Source organism: Capsicum annuum, chromosome 12, assembly GCF_002878395.1.
Source record: "Capsicum annuum cultivar UCD-10X-F1 chromosome 12, UCD10Xv1.1, whole genome shotgun sequence".
Classification (NCBI taxonomy): domain Eukaryota; kingdom Viridiplantae; phylum Streptophyta; class Magnoliopsida; order Solanales; family Solanaceae; genus Capsicum; species Capsicum annuum.
The window spans coordinates 179,701,624-179,717,262 of record NC_061122.1 but is presented as its reverse complement, the minus strand read 5'-3'; positions in this window follow the sequence as shown (position 1 = coordinate 179,717,262).

Here is a 15,639-nt window from a genome sequence, read left to right as displayed (position 1 = left end):
GTATTTAAGAAATGTTTCACTTCTTTCATATCTTATATAGTACTGTATAAATGTTCTCTAAGAAACTTATACAGATTCTTATGTTTCTCCATTCATTCAAGCTCTAACTTATTTTTGTGGTAACAAAAACAGTCAAGCTTAAATTCATACTTAGTCCCCACAGACAGTTATAGAATTACATGTGGGCTCAAAAAGTATCCTATCAATGCCTTTATGTTCTAAAGTTTGAAATATTTCATTCATGTTCTTGAAAATCATGCACTAAGAAAAAGTTAGATATGCCCTCAGATCCCTTCTCAGAATCCTATATTATAATATGACCTAGAGTTAGAAGCATGAACCTAGAAGTTTAACAATATTAAAGTATGGATAGTGTTTATCTAGATTTAGTAGATTATGTATCCACGAGGCTGGTTGTTTGAGAGGTATACCAGTAGGCTTGAAGGAATATATGCAATAATTTATGTTTATTGATTTGAAATTAAGATGATAGTATGAGTGTGATTTAGAGGTGTACCCAAGGTGATATGAGATTATATTATTTCTAAGTTTTAACAGTGTTGTGCTTAGATAGTAACCTTTAGTTGCTAAGTGTAAGTGAGGCTAATAATGTAGTATTTGATATTCTTACCAGCTAAGTTACGGGTTATAGGTTATTGATATTGGGTATTTTGGTGTAATGGTAATTCTCATGGATTAGGGAAAAATATAAGTTTAGAAATATGATATTGGTAAGCTATAAAGGAAAAGAGGTAGATTAAGTGTTTAGTGAAGTATGTATGTTGTCAAGAAGGGTGTAAGTATGTGATGATGATTGATGAAGCTAAAGAAAGTTAAGGATAGTATATATTGAGGGAGTGTTAGAGAATAAAGTTAGTGTAGTTCATTAAAAGTCTGGGAATATCCATGGTATAATAAAGTTAGTTTAGTTCATTAAAAGTGTGGGAATATCCATGTTAAGTGTTAAAATTTAAGTTTGAACTATGGATGGTTAAGCAAATACAAAGAAAAGTTTGAAATTGTAGATGGTGTGAACTCAGGGTATGGTGTTACTCATGAATATTCTAAGTTCGTAAGTGTTTAATTTGTTATATGATGACTATTAGGGATATAGAAAGTTAAGAGTTCCATCTCGAAAGGAAGTATTAGAAGTGGATTTTACACTTTTAGGTATAGTCATTCAAGGTGAGTTTATTATTTGTGTACTGTTATATCTTGGAATCTAGAGTACAGTGGTTGCAGTTCAGTTCAGAGTTTATTTAAAAGGGTCCCACGTATGCAGAATGATGGCTTAAATCTAAGTGGGAGATGATAGAACAAGAAACCAAGTTAGGCTCTTCGATTCTAGTAGTGATGCCACTGTGTTGTAAAATAACACATGGGGAGGAAGATGCCCGACTTATTCTTATTTTGGTATAAATTTTGTACTTTGGTTATCATAGCATCTACTTAAGTCTTATAAGTCATCTCTATGATTATACCTAAGCTTCATGCACTTTCTATAAAATCATGTACGCTCACAGTTCCTAGTATAAGGAGTTCTAGTTTGCTTATAATTGTGAATCATATCCATTAGTTCATGAACTCCAAACTCAGGTCATGCAACTCATCACACATCTACTAATACTTTACAATATTTTCAGTTCTAGGTACTCATGCTACACTCTTAATGACCTGTGAAAATTAGATTATGTCATATATGTCCTTAATTTATATCTCTTTGATGAATCTATGTCGTTGAAACTCTATTTTTCAGGCCTCAATTAAGCGTAAAAGTTATGTATAATATTATTTCATAATTTAGGTCCTCATGTTCTAACCTTTTAGTAACCTCTTCTTATTAAATGATAATGTTGATGAACAATTATTTAGATGGGAGAGAGTAAATGTTTCTTATTGGGGAATGATTATTGTATGCTTGTTTTATCGAAGGCTATAAGTGTGAAGGAAGATTGAGGTAAAACATTGGTATATGTACTGGATGGTTGAGAATCTTATATGTGTCCTCTTGTAAATAGTTCATGAAAGTTGTGAATGATAAGAGATAATTAGAGAATATGGAAAAAAATTCATATGTGGGTTGGTTGCCTTAAAGTTCATATGTAATTATAATGATAGGCTTGAATATCATATTAGTATAGAAGTGGATAGATTCATTGTGCATTAGTAAATTCCTAGTAAGAGGTTGAAGTTAGTTATTGTAGTGGTAAGGTGTGTTATGTTTAGGATGAGAGCTCTGAAAAGACCTAGGATATGAATTCATGGTTTAGACTAGTATTATGGTGTTATGTGTGATACTTTGTGACTTTAAGTAGACTTGAAAATGGTGAGAGAATTTAGTTTTGCTCAGACTTTAGTAGATGGAGTTATCAATGCTGGTGTGATAATTATAAGTTGAATGAAATAAGCATGATATTTAAGGGGGAAAGTATAGTTGAGGGCGTATTTGAGATGTGTGGCTAAGCTTGAAAGTTAGAAGTTGGATTGCCTAAGGCTTAGTAATTCTATCCTAGCTTATGTTTCATAGAGCTATATTCCATGTTATATAGTTATTGCCATGTTGTGATTCCTTATTTAGATATCTTATTCAGACCATTCCCGAAATTCTTTGCTCCCTAATGTTATTAGAACTTCTTGCAAAGAGTATTAAAGAAATACTCAAGTTGATTATAAACTTTCATTATGATTCAATTTGTATAGCCAGCAATCAATTTGAGCAATCAGACAGATAAGATCCTATAGTTTTCCAACATTCCATCTAGTCTTCCTATCTGAATTTTCATAAGTATGGATATTCAATGAGGTAATTCATTTATGTCCATATAATTTATGAATTCAGTTCAGTCCATGTATCATGTCTCTAATTCAAACATTTAGTCATGATTTAGTTCATAAGTGTTCTGTAAATTATATCAGTTTTCCAAGTATTTCTTCTTAGACATTGTAATACCCCTTATAAGTCCTTAGTCTTATTGTCTCATGATTCATGCTTACATAATGTACTTAGTGATGCCATGAAACCCTTTTCTTTTGATTCATATATGTGTTTTATTGAGCGAGAGTTCCTAATGTGTAGTTATATACATTATTCCATACTTCTAAAGCTTCAATAAGATTTTACACATCATTCAAGGATGAATGATTCCAAGTTGGAGATAATGTAACACCCCGCATTTTTGGGCTAGAATTTGAACCATCGTTCCTATGTTTATTACCTCGAAACCAGTTATTACAATGTGAATTTAAGTTTCATTACCATTATCCTAGTTTGAATAGTGCTTATGAGGTGAAAAATGTTCATAGGAAATACTTAGAGCAAAGTAGAGTTAAGAGCTCTAGATTCGGGCAAATATGTGTATCGATCCTACTAAGGTCAAGTTTTAACATGTACAAATTCCTAGAATATATGGAATTTGAGAGCTCAAGACCCACCAAATTAAAGATAATTGAGTTCTATTTCAAATGCATCCAATTTTATCTTAATTCGACACCCGAGCAAAAAGTTATGAGCATTTTCATGAGAAAATAGTGATGGTTCACAATGGCTCAGCATCACAGACCTTAGGCTCCGCGATAGCCTATGTGACATGGAGGCTATGTTTCTTTTATTTATAAATAAAAAGCCAAGGGAAATTTTTCTCATTCCTCATTGTCCCCAAACATCCAAATGATGGATTAAAGCCCCAAAAGGGAATTATTTTCCCACTTTTCATCAATTAACACATACGTAAACCATTCCCCTCTTCCCAAGAACAAGAAAGTCAATCTTTATTCACTAAAAATTCAAGAATTCAAGTTTTAATCTCAAGATTTCTTCAATAATTCATTTAATTGAGGTGTGTGGCGTATTCATCATTGGGTTCCTTCCATCCATTGAGCCTAAGGATCCCCGTTTTGATTGAAGCATGAATTTTTCCCTCTTTTATGAAATCATCCATGTTAAATATGAACTAAATCTTTGTTTATCTTAGTAATTTGAATTCAAGCTATGTCAACATGTGATTTCGTGTGAATTAGGTTACTTCATGTTTTGAATTTTAATCACCCATGTCATATTCAATTGATTTTGATGTTGAATTATCAAGTTTTGAGTTAAACCATGTGAAATTGTTATCCTCCTATGTTTAATGCATCCTCAGGTTCAAATTCATGTATCTTACTCAGTTATTGAAATGTATTATGCTTTGGGTCTCTGAATTACGACTTTTACCAATGTTTTAAGATTTGTTATCATATTTTTTTAATCATTCAGTGTTGAAGGGTTATGAACACCCGATACCTATTTTTTTTATACATGTCTTTATTTTAAAGTTACAAGTTAGTCGGACCATGATTTTATTATTACATTTAGAATATTATGTTCATGATGAGCACTCATCAGTATAGTAATATATCACATTAAACCAATAATAATACAAGTTCAATTCAGTTAGGAGTAGGATTCAACACCGAGAAAACCTAGGGATGGGGGCTCACCTGCCAATTAGGAATGGTTCCTTAATAGCAGTCCCTAAGTTCCAGAACTACGTATCTTACATAGGATTATGAGATGTCACCCTTCAGTTTAGGGCTGGCACTTTCTTCACCTGCCAGTTTAGGACTGACTCCCTAGTCGTTTAGGACATCAACCTTGTGGATCCACATTATTAGCCATGTGTTAGTAACCGTGGCAAGGTACTAATACACTTCCAACTAGGGTTATAGGTTGGATCCTGATTTACTTAGATTGGGGCATGTTGGATACATAATAGCACGTATAGTTTCAGTCAGTACTCAGTCCATACCAGTTTAGGTTTGCTTAACCAAGTAATCAGATTTTCAGTTATTCAGTTTATTAGTTATTCAGTATTAAATTTTATAGATTATTTCAATACATGCCTTATTTGGTCTTGCATTCATCTTACATGTTCAAGTTTTCATGCTCAGTGTCCATACACGATCCTTAGTACATTTTACAGCCTATTCAACTGTACATAAGATTTACATAAAATATTCATGTTTCTACCATTTCCCAACTTATAAAATTATTTTTCAACTAATGATTTAGAAATTTCACTATGTCTTATATCTTTTACATACAACCATGATTTAAATGCATATCTCAGAAAATAACTTATGTCCTCAATTTTAAAGCATGTTTTAAATATTTAAATGATTTAGAGCATGTACCTGTATACTTAGTACATTCCAAAGTATTGACCACATATATGAATTTGTGGCTACATTCCTTCCTTATGTAGGTACCAGATGTTGTCCATACACTAGGGTCAGACAGTTCTCAGAATTCAGTCAATAGGTGATATGTTCTCTCAATTTGGGAACTCCAGTTAGTTGTAGTATATGTACTATATTGTTATTATTATTATGTATTGTGGTAGTTGTAGGTATGTCTTAGCGACCTATAGTTAGTATAGTAGAGGCTTCGTAAATAATTAGTCAAATCTATTATATGTTATTCAAATTCTTTCTTCAAATTTATCGTGTTGTAATATTTTACAGTATGATATTCATTTTGATTTTCTCATGACTATGATTCTGCTTAACATACTTAGCTTTCATATACAATTTAAATCATTTGCTTAAGCAGTATGCTAGTACATTGGTTATCTTGGAATCATTTGTTGTTCCAAGCACTGTGTTACGACTAAGAGGTAGCCTTGTGTCGTGATAGAGTCGTGGGTCTATGAAACCTCTTAACTGCCATGAATTTTTATGGATCCACCATGATCCCCTCACTAGATTCCACATGCCCAAGAAAAGTAACAATATTCAGCCAAAACTCCCATAAAGAAAATTTATCATGCGATCTCTGATCCTTAAGAGTCTGCAATATAATTTTAAGGTGATTGGAGTGATCCTCCTCACTCTTAGAATACACCAAGATGTCATCAATAAAGACTACAAAAAAATAAATCAAGGAACTGTGTAAAAAGCTTATTCATAAGATTCATGAAAGTAGTAGGAGCATTAGTCATCCCAAATGACATAACCAAAAACTCATAATGGCCATACCAGGTTCGAAAAACAATTTTGGGAATACCAAACTACCTAATTTGTAACTGATGATAACCCAAATGAACATCAATCTTAGAGAAACATATAATACCATGAAGTTGGTTGAAAAGATCATTAATCCCAGGAAGGGGATACTTATTCTTCACTGTGACTTTATTAAGCTGCGAATAGTTTGTACAAATCCAAATGGACCCTTCCTTTTTACGCACAAAAAGTACAAGATCACCCCATGGGGAAACACTAGGATGAATGAATCCTTTATCAAGAAGATCCTTTAAATTCTTCTTTAGCTTGTTTAATTCAGTCAAAACCATTCTATAAGGAGGAATAGAAATAAGATAGGTATTCGGTAGAAGATCAATCCCAAAATCTATCGATTCACTAAGGAATTGGAAATTGACCTTTTAGGTCCTACAATCCAAAGATGCATAGCACGAATGAAGCCAATCCACCCCCAAGATCACATCCAAATCTACCTTGTTAAGTTCTATCAGATCCAACACTATCTCTTTATAAAAGATAGATATCAAACAACCTCTTTAGATCTTTTTAGCAATTATAGAATCACCCATCGGAGTAGAAAAAGAGAACGGGTAGGAAATATATTTTGGACTAAAACCAAAATGCGCAGCCACATATGAGGTCACATAGGATAGGGTAGCAAATGGATAAAGTAAATAGTAAATATAATAAGAGAAGAGTTGTAATGTACGGGTAACAATATCACGAGATGCCTCAATTTCCTTATGTGTGGCAAATGCTTAGAGATGATTCCGGTCAACGTTATTCCCGAACTGGCACTCTTTGGTTTCGGAGATGAAAAAGTGGCGACTGAAATCTTATTAGCTCCAGTGGCTACCTTAGCTGTAGGATAGTTTCTCTGCATATGTCTAGGTTGACCACAATTTGAACACATGTTCCACCCCTTATCACAATAACCACAGTGAAGTTTTTCGCAAAATCTACAAGGAGGATAAGGTGTGGCCGACTGAGCTCCACTAGCCTGAGACTAGGAACCTTATGCCTTAGGACCATTGCTAGCCTAGAAATGATGATCGCTAGACGGCTTAGCATAAGGAGCCCTAGCCAAAGAATATGAACTTGAAGTTCCCCAAGTTTTCTTCTTGGTCCATTGTCTTATATCGCTCCTACTATTTTATTGATTCACACCCTCCTCTGAATATCTTAACTTTTATTATGCTTTTCTTCCATCTATGATTGTCTATTCTTTTCATCCTTTACCTATTGCATATAAAACATAATACTGGACATATCTATATCATTATTTAACATTGCTGCCTTACATTCCAATTCTAAGTCACAGGATAAGAAGAATCAAATTTTATCATCTTAGACCTCATATTAGACACCAACTCTGGAGCATACCAAGATAGCAGTGGAAATTTTAATAAATATTCCTTCACACTCATCGTGCCTTGCTTCGAGTTCACAAAATATTCTGGTTTAGATTTCCTCAATTCTTAAGGAAAGAAGTGATCAAGAAAATCACCAAAAAAGTCATCACATACTGCATGTGCAACATCATTTCCCCTCATATCTTAGAACTCCTTATACCATTGATAAGCTACATCCTTCAATTAATATGCAATAAACTCCACACCCTCTACATCAATAACTTGAATCAACTTAATGATTATCTCCATCTCATAAATAAACCCATGATGATCCTCCTCAATCTTAGAGCCTATGAAGTTTAGGGGATTTAACCTCATGAGCTGGCTAACCCGAGTGGCATCAAAAGAAGGAGCAATAGAACCAACATGATCAAGCTGGCAAGACTGTGATGCCACTAATTGAGTAAGCAAGTGAATGAACTAGTAGAACTCTGCATCATAGATGTCTCCCTGAGGAGGCTAATCATAGGTATACCAGCCCATGAATCCCGAGGAGGACTAGTGGGCACTGATGGAACTCCATGTAGAGAAGTACAATAAAGAGTAAGGACCCTAGACTTGGTCTTCTTTCCATAAGCATGGTGAGTTCCTTCCTCATTGTCCTCATGTACGACAGAGGGTCCAGTAGAGTTTCAACAACCATTAGATCTTTAGGGAGGCATGATCTGAAATATAAGTAAATCGGGAGTTAGAGATTTTTCAAGATCCTAGACTCTATAGCCCGAACTAGAACACAAGAAATGGAAACATTCCTAGATACCTTATAGCCCCCTCCTTATAAGCGTGGCACACTACACTTCCATAAAAAGGACTCTACTCAACACAGCTTTGTGAAAAACCAATAACCCTTAACCATGCTCTAATATCAAACTTGTCACAACCCAAACAAGGGCCTGGCCATGACAGGTATCTCATCCCATTGTAGGTTAGACGACATCCCTTGCCTAACCGCCTTAGAACAATAAAATAATAAATGAGAAAAACCAAATAAGAAAATGATATATAAGTCAATAGGAACGTTCTAACAATCCAAAACAAATAACCAACCCACACTTTGTCCATAAAAGCCTCTAAGATCATGACAATGAAACTCTTCTATTTCCGAAATATGAAAAGAAACCAAATGAAATGGTAAAGCTTTCAGTATGATAAAAGCTCACCACTTCACACTAACTCAACCAATATCCACTATACCTAAGACTGCAAATGAGTAAACAAAGAACCATAGAACCCTACATCTTGAGATGATGTAGCATCAAGGGATGGTCAGTGGGATAAGAACTGGCATGCAACTCAAGGAAAGGGATAAAATAATGCCATTTCCAAAGACAGTCAATACCATATAACACATTTATATATATATATACACACATATATATAATGTCCCGGGATAGTGTACAAGGGTCATGAATATGAGATTTAAAATCATTAACCTATATTGTGTAGCTCCATATGTCCTAAGGGCACCTGCATGATATATGGGTTTAGCTCCCCAGCTAATAAGGGCCCTAGAGCATGTTAGCCACACGAAACATGAAAATTCGAGGGAGGCCAGACACAAGGATCCAACCATCCCAAAAATATATATAAAGTGTGAACCATGCAAACGGTTATAAAGGCCCCTACACCAGCAATTGTGGTTTCCAGTATTAGTCCCCACGTAATGTCCACCTTCACGGAGAGCTACAAAACCCTCTTTAATCCCAAATTAAAATATTTGAACATAATCCTATCCATATTCCACTATTGTGCTTCAGGTTCAAAATTATGTAAAGATCCCATGTGGGGCTCATTTACAGAATCACAAATTCAAAACCAACACAATATTCACTTATGCTCAAGGAATATTTCCCCTAAAATATGGGTGAAATCCAACCTATAATGGTGCTAAAGTTAAGTCACCAAGATTTTAGGGTTTTTTTTACCAAATGTATAGATAAATCTACCATGAAATTAATGGAATCTTACCTCTAATTAAATAGGAAACTTCATAAATTAATAATACTAAAGCTCCACAATCACCCACAATTGATTCTCCTAAGAACTGTCACATTAGTGTTTAAGATTCTAGACAATGGATGAAAATGGTGAAAAAATTAGGCTAAGTGGGTATTTATACCCTTCCCAAGTGCACGAGTATCACTTAAGAAAACTATCGGTTGATTAACAAATACTTGTGCTCTGGCATACCTGTCGTTTATGTGATCACTAGATTTCTTAAGTGATATCTGGTTGTCATAGCCAATGTCATATACGCAATATAAGTATTGCTTATGCAATAGTGCCCATGCTGTCAAGCCATTTGCTGAAGTGACAAAATGTGTCTCTTAGGCAGTACTTGCTGGGGTTTGGCAAATTGATTAAGAGATCAAAGGCATAGCTTAAGAGATGCACCAATACCAACTGAATTCCAAGTCTCCACCAACACCTCGAGATTTATACAAAATTTTGTATACTCAAAGAAACTATGCTACCTTATCAAATTCGATATTCCAGACTCAATGGCATAATTAAAATTTCCATCCTAGGTTATTTAGATGAAAAATTGGTTCCACACTTACTTGCTATTTTTTATAACTTCTGGGCAATTGCCTAAAATGAGTCCAGGAGCATTTAGACTCAAACAAGGGTCTATATAGCATAAAATAGATGTTCTAGAGCTTTTGGAATTGTCAAAATTGGTATACGAGGTCATTCGACTAAAGTTTTTGCCTGATAGCCAATTTGAACCAATGAAGGCTTTAAAATACGGAATTAGCTCTAAAAATCAAATAAATTACACGATAATTGAAATGTTAGTTCTAAAAAGTCATAAATGACTTGGGAAAGCTATAGGAAAGCTCTAAATGATAAAAATAAGTGGAAATATCAAAAATAACCTAAAGGGTCATTACATTAAGGATGTATTATAAGTTTATAAGACTGAGCATACAGTGAAATGAGACTGCACATATTGTGAGTTGTTTAATGTAAAGCCAAAAATCATAGATTCATGGAGTTATATGGGGGGCACTATTTAAAGCTAATGCTTTTAATTCTAGGAACTAAGCATGGACATAAGTCTGTATGGAGTGATTGAGTAACAACCATTGGAATAATGCTAATATGCAAGACATAAATTGCTGGTAATAATGATTAAAATACATGGGACACGTTGGAATATGAATGGATTACTTCCTTTTGATGACTTATATTTACAACTCACTATCACATCCCTTTTTGACAAAAAATCGACGTTCTATGTATGGAGACATACTCTGCAATATGGGATGTATTGCCATGACTGAATTTATGAGTCATAATGGCACCTACTAAATTCGGCCAATAGGTAAGCAAAACAATAACCTGGAGATAGAACAATGGTTTAATTCGATGGGAAATGCCCATCATAGGAAAAATTCAAGAACTTAAATTATAAATAAGAAAATTTTTAATTAGATAAAATAGTCAATACAAGGTACCATCTCACAACCTAGTAGATCCAATATAAGAGAATATAATTACAATAATACAACTTCAAATGTTTAGAATAGTCAACAACATCTGTCTTGATAAAATACTAAAAATTAAAATAGTGGTAAATAGGCGACTTAAACTCCAAGATCTCACCCTATCTTTGAAAATCAATCACTGCATGAAGCTGATAAATAACGACAACTAGTACTCAGATCTGCACCAAAAAGGTACAGAAGTGTAGTATGAGTACAAAAATAATGAGTACTCAGTAGGCATCTTAGACCAACTAAGCTAAATCATGATATAAGTATGACAAAATTAAAGATAACATAGCTATCTCAAAGTACAAAAAAGAACCTGAATCATCTCCAATATCGCTATACATAATAAGTATTTAAATCGGAAATACAATATAACATAAGGCATCAAAATATACTACTATCGATGTGCATAATAAGAAAACAATTCAGAATAATAACTCATCACAAAGAATAAAAACGAACAGAAATAAATACAAAATTGGATCCCATATGCCAATTGATGCAAGAAAGTAAATGACTCATCACAAACTACCATACACCTAGAGATTACACTCAAGGATAGAATAGACTAATCAACCATGCATTATAACTAACTTTCTTCATTATTTAATAATCATTCTACAATTATCATCAAGATGACATTTATCAACATTATCACAATTTACCAACGTTACATAATATCATAATCATTTAACAACATTATCATCGATACCAAAAAGTCACCATTTATTAGCTAACCCTCTCATACTACTAAAATATTTAATCCCTAGTCATTATATAAATTCTAGTTATCATTTAGAAACTATTCACAATATATCTACTAATCAATATTCATTTGCCATTGAACCTCATTTATTATCTAATCATCATTTACCAACTAATCCTCGATTATCAATAGTCATTATATTATCACTTGAACAAAATTCACCATTAATCGTCAACTATACCTCTTTATGAATATTTATCACAACTGGGCTATAACCTGTATCCCTAATATTAATATCATACCCAAACTACACATAAATGTATGGATATATATATAATTTCCATACAGAGGGAATAGCCAGACTCAAACCGGTAAATGAACATATCGGCATATTGATATAATCATCCTGTGGCCTTGTTGGGTATCAATGTGTCATCATAACCATCCTCCGGCCTTGCCAAGTATCAATATCATAATAATCATACTTCGACCTTATAGGGTATTAATATCATCATAATCATCCTCCGGCCTTGTCGAGAAATAATATATTATCACAATATCCTCAGCCTTTTCAAGTATAAATAATCATCATAAATATCTGGACTCAAATCGGTAGATGCAAACATCATCATAGTCGGTGGCAAAATTAATAGCTTAAGTGATCATATAATCAAGAATCATAATTTCAAGCATAATTAATAGTATAACTTCCCATTTATTCAATAAACATGCCTTCTAGCATCATTAACACCATAATCTCAAATATCATCAATAAGAATGATTTCTAGCATAACTACTATCATAAATATTAAGCGTGATTATAAGCATGAGAGATAGCATAGTCAATGGCTTGAATAATAGACTAATTAATGGCTTAATTAACAACATAATCACGGGCTTTTTCGATGTCATATTTAATAAATCATTATAGCATAATCCATAATCTAGTTAATTAGACCATGGACATTACTCTTATGTCATTATCACCATAATCCAATACCTTGATTCCTCAAAAGGGTATTCTACAAAAATTTGGTGAGTATATAAGGATTTAAAGGGAACTATATCAGTCTTGGCTTAAGGTGGGTCAAAATTCCACCTCTAAATCCCCGATATACATTCTATGTAAAATTCTACCCTAGACTAGGATAAGGTACCTAAATGTAATATTAGATGTATAGCAAGCCCCAATTATCCCTAAGGTAGAGATTCTACTCAAGCATTTTAACTAAGTCCAATGGAAGCTAAGGCAAACTCCATTCGTGTAAGCAACTAAGGACAAACTTACCCTAAGCATGAGTGACAAAGTCACTCCCATATAACTAGAGTAATTTTGAGAACTCTCATCCTAAGCATAATCCATAAAGTTTAATTCACTAATGTTCAAGGCAACAAGCTAAGTATTCCAATTCTATGGTTTCAAGTGTCTTAATGGTCTGACTCGTCCCAAATCTTGCATATCATCAACCACCTAAAACCTATCCTAATATAACAAGATATCATATATATATATATATACTATGACATAGCTCAATCTAATAAGGGATAAACCTAGCCTACCTCGACATCGAAGAAAGCTTAATAAACTGCTAAACCATTATTTTCCCTTCTGAGAAGCCTCCTTACGATGCTAAGCTATCAAAAACATATTTTACTTATCAATATAAAAACAACAATACCTATATTGTACCACTATTCTTTGGGTCTAAAAATACTTTAAAACCTTATATGGGTCCTACTTACAAAAATCGTGTTTTCAAAACCAACCCAATATTCATACAAGTTCAAGAATCATTACCCTAAGAAATGGGTGAAAACCTAGCTATTATGGTGATAAAAATCAGGCCCTACGGGTTTTGAGCAATAAATCAAGAAATTTGACCGAGAAAAGGGTGGTTTCTTAACTCAAAACGGAAGATAGTTCCAAAAATAAATGTTAATCTAGTTTCCCAATCACCATAATGCTTCAATATTAAGTTCTCACACTTTTTAGAATTCTTGGCTCTCAAGAAAGTGATGAAAAATGGACAAAATCATGGAAAAGTGGTCCTTTTATAACCAGTCCAAGTCCTCAACAATTTCTATCATGACTTTCTACCTTGCAATGCACCATATATCATTTTCCATACGAGTTGGAAGAGAAACTCCACTTTGTAATCACAACATCTCCTCTGTTTGGTGAGTCGAGACTATAGTCCAAGGTGCCTTTATTGTGGTGCACAAGAAACCTAGTGCACCAAATTTTCCAAATAAAAAATGGACATCAATGGGTGATTGGTATTCACTCAAAATCATTTATACGCAAACAAATTATGTTACCATGTCAAATTTGATGTTCCGAATGCGATGACGTACTCAAATTTTTCATCCAAGGTCATTTGAACAAAATGTAGGTTTCACACCTATATTCATTTTCTCAACTTTTTGACAAATAGGTCTAAATGAGCCTGGGTGCCTCGAGACCCGGACCAAAGGTCTACTTAGCCTAAAATCAACATTTAGAGCTGCTAACACAGTTGGAATTTTCATACGAGATCATTTTGCTGATGATTTTGCCCGGTGGCTATTTGGAACCAGCGAAGATTTCTACACAAGGAATTAGGTCTAAATACTAAACGAACTACCCGATAACCGAACTATTAGTCTTAGCAAGTCATAAAGGACTTAGGGCAGTTATGGAAAAGCTCTAACAACAAAAATAAGTAAAAGTATGGAAAATGACCTAAAGGGTCATTATAATATCCACTACTAAAGGAAATTTTTTCCTCAAAATTTAAAGATTAGGATGTACTAAAATCTCAAATAGGTAGAGATACTGGGTCTGTATGTCACTCTCTATCTCCCAAGTGGCCTTCTCTATTAGGTGGTGCCTGCACTAAACCTTTACTACATTAATCTCTAGTGTACAACTGTCTGACCTTACTAGCCAAAATAAGCACTGACTCCTATACAATGGTTAAATGCTAATGCAACTGGACTAAGTACCATCTAACCACATGAGATGGATCAGGAATGTATCTTTGCAACATGGAGACATACTTGATGAACAAAGGAAAAATCTAGAGGCAAATCTAACTCATAGGATACCTTACAAATTGCGTGAACAATCTCAAAGGTTCTAATATTTCTAGGACTGAGCTTGCCCTTCCTTCCAAACCTTATCACACCCAACATAGGTAAGAGAGTGCCCTTGTCATGAGGTGGTTGTTCCGTTAGCTCAGAGTGTTTCTCCGATTATGGTAGTACATCCCAAACTCGAGGTTGTGTGCATAGTTGTAGAGGTGGTTCCCAGAGTTCTCATAGAGGTTCTTAGGTAGGTAGGATGGTAGATTGGTTAGGAGCCTAGCCAGGTGGTGAAAAGTATGCAAATCAAGAAAAAAACTGGAAGGGACATTACATATCCACTACTAAAAGGACTTTTGTCTGTGAAAGTCAATAGTTAGAAGAATAAAAAAACTCGAAGGGATGGGGTACTAGGACCACATGCTAAGAGCATGAATTCCCTAATAACCTCTAAGAAAAAATGATGCTTACAAGGGATTTTTCCATAAATATTCCTTTTCCAACAAACTTTTGCACATTTTTCTAAATTAGCCAAAACTCAACCTTAACCACCAATTGGCTACCAACTGAACCCAGAAAGGATGATGTATGTATATCCAAACGATGACACACAAATACTATAATAATACTAGCGCAATAAAATAGAAACTTATCCAAGAAAAAGGAAAACCAAGGCATAATTCTTGCAACCAATTCCATAACCTAGATATAACTTTCTTTTTGCCTTTCAAACATGCTATCAACTCCAAAGCAAGAAGAAAGTCACTCTAGTCCTATCCATAAAATTTCATCATATTAAATTTGAAGAACAGAAGTTGATCAACCAAAAATCTTTATTGATAAGCATAAGAATAAGCTCATAAGGCGCTACTTGGGCACAAAAATGGAGATGACTAAGGTCTACAATCTATGAATATGATACAACTAGTCTTAATGACCATCG